Below are 11,278 nucleotides of genomic sequence, written 5' to 3'. Positions count from 1 at the left end.
AATTAAGATGAAATCAGAGATCAAGATTATTGTGGAATGGAATTAAAACACTTGGCTTAAAAAATTTTAATTCCCAAATGTGGGGGAATTTATGCAAAACCTCAAGCTAAAACAAAGCTTCTCCTTCTTCTATTTCAATTCCTCTTCCCTTCTCTTCTCAAGCTTACACTAGTTGTATCAAGTATTCCTACTTTGTTAAGTTTTCCTTTATTTTTTCCTCTAATTACTTAGGTTTGGTTAACATAAGAGTTGTAAGGTGGTAAGCTTGCATAAAAGAAGCTTATGTGTCATCCATAGAACAAATATAGATGGCACCATCCTTAGGTTAGCTAGTGACACATGTCCTCTATTTTTTTTTTAAACTTAATATGAATCTTTCACAAATCATATCCAATTGCTATGATTCATATTTAGGTCCCTAGCAATAAACTTTGATATAAAATTATTTAATATAAAAGAATTATTAAATAATTCTCATATTTACAAATAGGTCCTTACATTACAAACAAGCCTTTGCAAAATTTTACAAAAATAGGGATGTTACACTTTTCCCTCTTTAAAAGAAAATTTTAGTCCTCTAAATTTGTCATACAACCTTTGATAAAAAGATAAGGATAAACTTTCATTCCTCAAGCAGATTAAACGTAGATCTTATAGTTATCCATGTAGATCTTATAGTTATCCTTCTTTAATTTATTGAATGAGATCATATTGCACTTGGATGGAGGCCATTAATATCATTGAGTCTTGTCCTTTTCTCATAATATTCAAATCATAATTTTCTTCTAATAACTACCATTACTTCACAGTCGCCATAAAACTTATAGATTTTCTACTAAGTATATCAACTACAACATTAGCTTTACTTGGATGATAATGGATTGTATAATCATAATCCTTTAGAAGTTCTATTTATCTCCATTGCCTCATGTTTAACTTTTTTTAAGTAAAAATATACTTTAAAATCTTATGATCAGTAAAGATTTCAAATGTCCGCCTATACAAGTAATACCTCCAAACCTTTAGAGCAAAAATAATTACTGTCAATTTCAAATCATGAGTTGAATAATTTAATTCATAACTCTTTAGTTGTCTAGAAGCATAAATGTAACACCCCTCATTTCCGAATGTTCGTATAAATTTCTGGTGATAATGTAAGCATCTATTTTAATTGACAAAAGAAATAGAGTATGAATCAGAGGTAACTTATTTGTAAGATTTGGGAGATCTGTTCAAAAAAAAAAAAAGAGAAAAGAAAGAATCTGAGGACCTATATGTAAACCCTAAGGACCTAATCGTGAATATGATAAAAACAAGGACTAAACTGCAAAATGCACCAAATGACAAATTCCACTGCTTAAGCCTCTCTGCCTTCGTTCTTAAGGAAGCAGAGGAGGCAGCTCGTGGGTGATCAGGGAAAGAAAGGAGGAGGAAGAAGAAGAAGAAGAAGAAGAAGAAGAGAAAAAAATTGGGGCTTTTAGGGTTTTTGCTTTAATCTTGTCACTTCGGGTCAAAATTTTCAAAGGCAAGTGTTCTAACCCCATCCTACAGAAGTATTAGACTCTGTTTTTATGTTGATTCAAAATAAATTGGAAGATTTCTATTTAGAAACTGATATGACTCTTTTTGGACCTAAAACCATGGATTCTGAAATATTTTCGGTAAACTGACCCCTATACACTGTTTCGGCTGTAAGTTTTAGTATAAGATGTGAATTCAGGCAGGAACTATTTTGTTTGTAATTAGACTCTTATGTCTTTCTTTTGACACCGATTTTGTAGATTTTGGACACCGAATACTTACCAAAACATTTTTTTCAAATGAGCCTATAGACGCTGTAAAACAGAGTTCAAGATTTCTGACCTATCACTACTAAAATGCCTATAACTCCCTGTTGAAAATTCTGATTTGTACCAAACTGATTTTATTTGAAACTAGACTTGAAAATTTTTCTTTTGACATATAGTTTGAAAATTTTGGAATTCAATTGCCTACCCTATTATCTGTTGAATCCGACCCTATAAATTCTGCAAAACAGTGATTGTGATTTTGACCTTGTGTTACCAAATCAGAGGTAACTCTGTGTTGGGAGCCCTGTTTCATATGAAATCTGTTCCATCCGAATATAGATTGATATATGGTTTGACCATAGTCTTCTTATGGGTATTGGAGCAAAATTGTTATTCTGAAATATTTGTTTGATGTGCCACTGGAATTCTGTCCGAAATCGAGCTTTGGTCGATTTCGCGTATTCTGTTCTATTCCTTTGATTACTTGAATTCGTCTAACCTTCTTATTTGAATTGAGCTAACTATAATTGGATTCCCTGTACACTCTTGCTTCCATTTTCCTTTCTAATATGAATACATTTGTGAGAGATTTGTTCCTTGCGTCATTTGTTCTTAAAAAGGCACATGTAAGCTTCGTTGTTCCGCGTGTGCTTCCGATGTATGCTACTTATTGTTGAAACTGCCATTTTGTACTCTGGTGTGTGGGATTGTCTGGACCTTTGCCAGAAATAGTAAAGGGTATGCGCTATTTGCCCGCTATGTGGGGTCCCGCTATGAGGGATATTCTGTATGCGCTTGTTGCCCGCTACGTGGGTATGTGATTAGAGCCTGCGATGCTCTGCCGGCCCCCTTTGACTTCGCCTAGACGTGGGTGGATGGAGCTCCCAGACGTGGGAGACTTTTGTCAGGTGATCATTCAGAAATGGATGAATCACATTCTGACTGAGATCCCACTACACCCTCTATATGTTTGATATGACATCCAGAGTTTTGGTGAGTTGTTTCTGTTCATACTCTGGATAAGATTGATATGATTGCAACGTCAAGGACGACGTTTGAGCTCTTGTACGATATGTGTACCGATATGCTCTGAAAGGCTTCATTCCCTGATGAGTTTGCTTCGAAATGTTCCATATGCCGTTGATATGCTTCGAAACATTTTATATGCCATTGATAAGCTCCGATATGTTTCCTTTGTTTCTGATATGCTCCAATTACTCTATGCTCCATCTGTCAGGAACCTAATGGGTATGATTAGAAGGACAATTGTGATTCTGCTCCTAATGATATTATGTCTAAGAAATCGTATATTCTGCTTTGTGTTTTGAAACTGTATCTCTTTGGAAATCGTACTATTTTGATATGGATATGTTAGTCACTTGCTGAGCTCTTTATGCTCACCCCGTTTGTTGATAAATTTTTCAGGATAGCGTATCACTTGCTTAAATGTTAAGATTGGACTGAGGCAGTGGAAAGTTTAGAAGACGTTGGGCAGAACTTTTGTTAGCATATATGTAGTTGTGTATAAGCTACCTTGCATCTAATGAAATGTGACTATGAATCTAAACCTGTGGATTTTGTGTAAGTTAAAGGATCCCTCATGTATAGGGTTTTGGAATGTTAAATTAAATTTGTGTAATGGTATGAACTTATGGTAAATCGATGATTGTGGTGACTGCATAGATTTCCCCACTTGTGGATTTATATTGTGGTTTTTATTTTGATGAGTTGAGTTCAGATTGTATGAATTATCGAGAGATGTGTGCTATGTTTATGAATTGCACAGGGTTATGAATTGGTAGATTATAGAAGTGAAATTTTTGATCTGAATGTTTTCTTAGTGACCTCAAATATGTGTTTGGATCCTGGGTTTGTTGTGATGAAGATTTTAAATATTGTCAATATTTTGTTGGGTCGTGACAGAGGTGGTATCAGAGCATGATTTGAGAATCACTAAGAATATTATCTTTATTTGAGGTTTATTGACTATCATTAGAGATTGATCAAAGAAAATGTTCTTTTGATGTTTTAGGAAGCAAGGATGACGAGATCATCTGGTTCTCCTGTTGCATCTACTGCTGATCAATTGAGTGGTATTATGCGGACTTTGGAGACTATGGCACAAGTGATGCAACAACAACAACAACCTGTCCAGCAAGGAAATAATGATGGGACAGAGACATCAAACCAGACGGGGTTGGGAATTGGACAGTTTAAGAAGCTTAGTCCTCCCAGTTTCAGTGGTGAGTCTGATCCAATGGTGGCGGAACGATGGATGATGCAGATAGAGAAAATATTTGATGCCTTAAGTTACTCCGATGAACGAAAGGTTTTTCTTGCCACCTTTATGCTAGAAGGAGAAGCTGAACACTGGTGGAGAATGATTAAGAGGATGTCTGAAATCAAACATGAGCCAATGACTTGGAAGTTATTCCAAGAAAAGTTTAACGACAAATATTTTTCAGATTGCATGAGAGAGCAAAAAGAATTAGAGTTCTTGAATCTTATCCAGGGAAGTATGACGGTTACAAAGTATGAATCTAAATTCACTGAGCTCTCCAGATTTGCCACACATATGACTGATGATGAATCTAGAAAGGCAAGAAGGTTTGAAAGGGGATTACGGCCGGCAATAAGAAGCCGAATGTCAGCTTTAAAATTACAAACATATGCTGATACGGTAGAAAGAGCCTTGAAAATTGAAAGAGACATGGAGGAAATTCAAGAAATCATTGGCAAGAACAAAAGGGACAAATTTACTAGCAAAAGCAGGAGAGAAAATGAATATGAAGATAGTAACAAGAGGTTTAAGACATTTGGATTTGAGAAAAGGAAACCATTGGGGAGGACTCAGTTATGTGCAAAATGCGGATTAAATCATGAAATAAGTCGGTGTTTTCGGGTGACTGGAGCATGTTTTGGTTGTGGAAAGCTAGGTCATCAACTAAGAGATTGCCCACTGAACAGAAAAAAAGAGCCACTGTCTCCTAGACCCTCAGCCCATGCTAGAGTGTACGCTATCACTGAACAAGATTCTAAAGCTTCTAAATCAGTGGTGGAAGGTATTCTTCATGTTTCTAAAAGAAATGCAAAAGTTTTGTTTGATCCCGGCTCCAACTTATCGTTTGTTTCAAAATACTTTGCTTGTCACTTGGATATTCCACCTAAACCCCTGGATTATATGTTATATGTAACAACTGCTGTTGGAGATTCATTGGCAACAAACTTGGTCTACCCATCTTGTTTGATCTCTATTGGAGACCATGAACTCTTTGCTGATTTGATTCTCCTAGAGATCCAGGGTTTTGATATTATACTTGGCATGGATTGGTTATCTTCTCATCACGCTAGTATTGATTGTTACAAAAAAATAATTACTTTCTGCATACCAGATCAGCCTATATTTATCTTTGAGGGCATTAGGCATGATATGCCTCCTAGCTTAATATCAGCACTTCAAGCTTATCGTTTTATGCAGAAAGGGTGTTTTTGTTATATGGTGTGTGTAAAGGAGCATTCAAATCAGGAAACCCACCTAGATGAAATTTCAGTGGTCAAAGAATTCCCTGATGTATTCCCTGATGACTTGCCTGGTTTACCTCTAGATAGAGAGGGTGAATTTGCTATTGATCTAGTCCCTAGTACAACCCCAATATCTAAGCCTCCCTACAGAATGGCACCACTCGAGCTAGAAGAGTTAAAGAAGCAAATACAAGAATTATTAGATAAGAGTTTCATACGACCCAGTGTATCCCCATGGGGTGCTCCGGTACTATTAGTGAAGAAGAAGGATGGAACATTGAGGTTTTGTATTGATTATAGACAGTTGAATCAGGTGACCATCAAAAACAAATATCCCATACCTAGAATTGATGATTTGTTTGATCAACTGCAGGGTGCACAAGTATTCTCTAAGATTGACCTGAGGTCAGGTTATTATCAGTTGAAGATCAAGGAGGAGGATATTTCAAAAACAGCTTTTAGAACTCGATATGGTCATTATGAATTCTTAGTGATGCCTTTTGGTCTGACAAATGCCCCTGCAGCTTTTATGGAACTAATGAATAGGATATTTCAACCGCTCTTGGATATCTGTGTAATTGTATTTATTGATGACATATTGGTGTATTCAAAGAGTAATCAGGAGCATGAGGAACACTTGAGAGATGTATTGTCCATACTAAGAGAAAAGAAGTTGTATACGAAGTTCAACAAATGTGAATTTTGGTTGAATGAAGTTGCTTTCTTAGGTCATGTGATTTCAAGGAAGGGTATATCTGTTGATCCAAAGAAAATAGAAGCTGTAGTTGAATGGGAAGTACCAACAAATGTAACAGAGGTTAGAAGTTTCTTGGGCATGGCAGGATATTACAGGAGATTTATGGAGGGATTTTCTCGAATTGCTCAACCTCTCACCAAACTCACTAAGAAGAATATGAAATTTGTATGGGGTGATGACTGTGAGCAAAGCTTTCAAGAGTTAAAAAGAAGATTGACTAGTACCCCTATTCTCACTATTCCAAGTGGTAGTGAGGGATTTGTAGTTTATACTGATGCTTCAAGAAAGGGCCTAGGATGTGTTTTGATGCAAGAAGGGAGAGTAATTGCTTATGCTTCTAGGCAACTTAAAGGTTATGAATTGAATTATTCAACTCATGATTTGGAATTGGCAGCAATTATTTTTGCTCTAAAGATTTGGAGACATTATTTGTATGGTCGACAGTTTGAAATTTTCACTGATCACAAAAGTTTAAAATATATTTTCACTCAGAAGGAGTTGAACATGAGGCAGCGAAGATGGATAGAACTTCTGAAGGATTATGATTGTGCCATCCGTTATCACCCAGGTAAGGCCAATGTTGTAGCTGATGCACTTAGTAGGAAATCTACAAGTTTTATGGCTAGTCTGGTCGTGAAGCAATGGAAGCTAATAGAAGAAAATTTTGATTTGAAAGCTTTGAGGAAAGAGCAAGACTCGATGATTTTGATGGCCTCCATTCAAGTGCAGTCTGATCTTATGCAACAAATTAAGGAAGGACAATTACGAGATCCACATTTAATCTACTTGAGGAGTGAAGTAGAAAAGGGATTGAAGCCACAATTTCAAATTTCAAAGGATGGCCTATTGAGATTTGGGGAGAGAGTATGTGTACCAAATGAACTAGATATCAAGAATCAAATCCTAACTGAAAGTCATACTTCAAAGTACACCCTACACCCTAGGAGCACTAAGATGTATAGAGATCTTCAAAGTCATTATTGGTGGGAAGGCATGAAGAAGGAAATTGCAATGTATGTTTCAAAATGTTTGACGTGTCAGCAAATCAAAGTAGAACACCAAAGACTTGGAGGGTTACTGCAACCTTTAGTTATTCCTGAATGGAAATGGGAATGTATTACTATGGACTTTGTTTCGGGACTACCCAGAACCTCGAGGAAGCATGATGCTATTTGGGTTATCATTAATAGGTTAACAAAATCTGCACATTTCCTACCGGTTAATATGACTTATTCACTTGATAGACTTGCAGATTTATATGTTAATGAAATAGTAAGACTTCATGGTATTCCAAAGGAGATCATCTCTGATAGAGACTCCAGATTTCTCTCTAGATTCTGGAGAAGATTACAGGAATCTATGGGCACTAAAGTCAAGTTTAGTACTGCATATCATCCTCAAACTGATGGTCAGTCAGAGAGAACAATTCAAACACTTGAGGATTTGCTTAGAGCCTATGTTATGGATTGGAAAGGTGAATGGGATAAGGATATTTCACTTGTTGAGTTCACGTATAATAATAGTTATCATTCAAGTATTCAGATGGCTCCTTATGAAGCTCTATATGGGCGAAAGTGCATAACACCTATAGGTTGGGAGGAAGTTGGAGACAGAAAGTTGTTAGCACCGGACAAGGTACAAGAAACTACCGAGAAAATTCAAGTTATAAGGAAAAGGTTAAAAGCTGCTCAGAGTCATCAAAAGAGTTATGCCGACAATAGAAGGCGAGATATTGAGTTTGAAATTGGAGATTTGGTATTCTTAAAAGTCTCCCCTTCCAAAGGCATTATAAGGTTTGGGAAGAAAGGAAAATTAAGCCCAAGATTTATTGGACCTTTTGAGGTTCTTGAGAGGGTTGGTTCTGTCGCTTACAGGATTGCCTTACCACTAGCATTGAGCCATGTCCATGATATATTTCATGTCTCGATGATTAGAAAGTATATGTATGACCCTTCTCACATCATTAAGTATGAGCTGGTGGAGATCGATAAAGATTTATCCTATGTGGAAGAGCCTATTCAGATTATTGATAAGAAAGAAAAAGTCCTAAGGAATCGGGTCATTCCACTGGTTCAAGTAATTTGGAGACATCATTCTGGAGCGGAGACAACTTGGGAGCTAGAAGAGGAAATGAAAAAGGTGTATCCTCATCTTTTCATCGAATAGAGGTACGATAAATTTAGAGGACTAAATTTTTCTTTTAAGGGGGGGAGAGTGTAACACCCCTCATTTCCGAATGTTCGTATAAATTTCTGGTGATAATGTAAGCATCTATTTTAATTGACAAAAGAAATAGAGTATGAATCAGAGGTAACTTATTTGTAAGATTTGGGAGATCTGTTCAAAAAAAAAAAAAGAGAAAAGAAAGAATCTGAGGACCTATATGTAAACCCTAAGGACCTAATCGTGAATATGATAAAAACAAGGACTAAACTGCAAAATGCACCAAATGACAAATTCCACCGCTTAAGCCTCTCTGCCTTCGTTCTTAAGGAAGCAGAGGAGGCAGCTCGTGGGTGATCAGGGAAAGAAAGGAGGAAGAAGAAGAAGAAGAAGAAGAAGAAGAAGAAGAAGAGAAAAAAATTGGGGCTTTTAGGGTTTTTGCTTTAATCTTGTCACTTCGGGTCAAAATTTTCAAAGGCAAGTATTCTAACCCCATCCTACAGAAGTATTAGACTCTGTTTTTATGTTGATTCAAAATAAATTGGAAGATTTCTGTTTAGAAACTGATATGACTCTTTTTGGACCTAAAACCATGGATTCTGAAATATTTTCGGTAAACTGACCCCTATACACTGTTTCGGCTGTAAGTTTTAGTATAAGATGTGAATTCAGGCAGGAACTATTTTGTTTGTAATTAGACTCTTATGTCTTTCTTTTGACACTGATTTTGTAGATTTTGGACACCGAATACTTACCAAAACATTTTTTTCAAATGAGCCTATAGACGCTGTAAAATAGAGTTCAAGATTTCTGACCTATCGCTACTAAAATGCCTATAACTCCCTGTTGACAATTCTGATTTGTACCAAACTGATTTTATTTGAAACTAGACTTGAAAATCTTTCTTTTGACATATAGTTTGAAAATTTTGGAATTCAATTGCCTACCCTATTATCTGTTGAATCCGACCCTATAAATTCTGCAAAACAGTGATTGTGATTTTGACCTTGTGTTACCAAATCAGAGGTAACTCTGTGTTGGGAGCCCTGATTCATATGAAATCTGTTCCATCCGAATATAGATTGATATATGGTTTGACCATAGTCTTCTTATGGGTATTGGAGCAAAATTGTTATTCTGAAATATTTTTTTGATGTGCCACTGGAATTCTGTCCGAAATCGAGCTTTGGTCGATTTCGCGTATTCTGTTCTATTCCTTTGATTACTTGAATTCGTCTAACCTTCTTATTTGAATTGAGCTAACTATAATTGGATTCCCTGTACACTCTTGCTTCCATTTTCCTTTCTAATATGAATACATTTGTGAGAGATTTGTTCCTTGCGTCATTTGTTCTTAAAAAGGCACATGTAAGCTTCGTTGTTCCGCGTGTGCTTCCGATGTATGCTACTTATTGTTGAAACTGCCCTTTTATACTCTAGTGTGTGGGATTGTCTGGACCTTTGCCAGAAATTGTAAAGGGTATGCGCTATTTGCCCGCTATGTGGGGTCCCGCTATGAGGGATATTCTGTATGCGCTTGTTGCCCGCTACGTGGGTATGTGATTAGAGCCTGCGATGCTCTACTGGCCCCCTTTGACTTCACCTAGACGTGGGTGGATGGAGCTCCCAGACGTGAGAGACTTTTGTCAGGTGATCATTCAGAAATGGATGAATCACATTCTGACTGAGATCCCACTACACCCTCTATATGTTTGATATGACATCCAGAGTTTTGGTGAGTTGTTTCTGTTCATACTCTGGATAAGATTGATATGATTGCAACGTCAAGGATGACGTTTGAGCTCTTGTACGATATGTGTACCGATATGCTATGAAAGGCTTCATTCCCTGATGAGTTTGCTTCGAAATGTTCCATATGCCGTTGATATGCTTCGAAACATTTTATATGCTATTGATAAGCTCTGATATGTTTCCTTTGTTTCTGATATGCTCCAATTACTCTATGCTCCATCTGTCAGGAACCTAATGGGTATGATTGGAAGGACAATTGTGATTCTGCTCCTAATGATATTATGTCTACGAAATCGTATATTCTGCTTTGTGTTTTGAAACTATATCTCTTTGGAAATCGTACTATTTTGATATGGATATGTTAGTCACTTGCTGAGCTCTTTATGCTCACCCCGTTTGTTGATAAATTTTTCAGGATAGCGTATCGCTTGCTTAAATGTTAAGATTGGGTTGAGGCAGTGGAAAGTTTAGAAGACGTTGGGCAGAACTTTTGTTAGCATATATGTAGTTGTGTATAAGCTACCTTGCATCTAATGAAATGTGACTATGAATCTAAACCTGTGGATTTTGTGTAAGTTAAAGGATCCCTCATGTATAGGGTTTTGGAATGTTAAATTAAATTTGTGTAATGGTATGAACTTATGGTAAATCGATGATTGTGGTGACTGCATAGATTTCCCCACTTGTGGATTTATATTGTGGTTTTTATTTTGATGAGTTGAGTTCAGATTGTATGAATTATCGAGAGATGTGTGCTATGTTTATGAATTGCACAGGGTTATGAATTGGTAGATTATAGAAGTGAAATTTTTGATCTGAATATTTTCTTAGTGACCTCAAATATGTGTTTAGATCCTGGGTTTGTTGTGATGAAGATTTTAAATATTGTCAATATTTTGTCGGGTCGTGACAATAAACAATTACTTTCCTTTCTTACTATTAGTCATAGTGCCCTACAAGTCAATGATGTGAGTGATGACATGTGTGACATGACATGCATTTTTTTTTTCTTATTATATTTTGATATTTTATCACTTTATATTTTTTGTTATATATATGCATATATATTGTGATATCCGTGGATTTATGAAATGAGAAATAGATCGTGATGAGACAACGATAATGAGACTGATTCACCTTTAAACATAGACCTTAAATAATCCTGGTCATAGGTTACTCGAGAGGGACATAGAGATAACTGGATAGACTGGTGTGCTATATACTCGTCTATATAATAGATGCAATTGGTCTTATAGCTTCTTGTGTGAGGACACTAGGGATACAGTATAGGTGC

Source organism: Musa acuminata, chromosome BXJ3-10 (assembly GCF_036884655.1).
Source record: "Musa acuminata AAA Group cultivar baxijiao chromosome BXJ3-10, Cavendish_Baxijiao_AAA, whole genome shotgun sequence".
Lineage (NCBI taxonomy): Eukaryota > Viridiplantae > Streptophyta > Magnoliopsida > Zingiberales > Musaceae > Musa > Musa acuminata.
The sequence above is the reverse complement of the archived record's forward strand: the minus strand, read 5'-3'. Positions refer to the sequence as shown.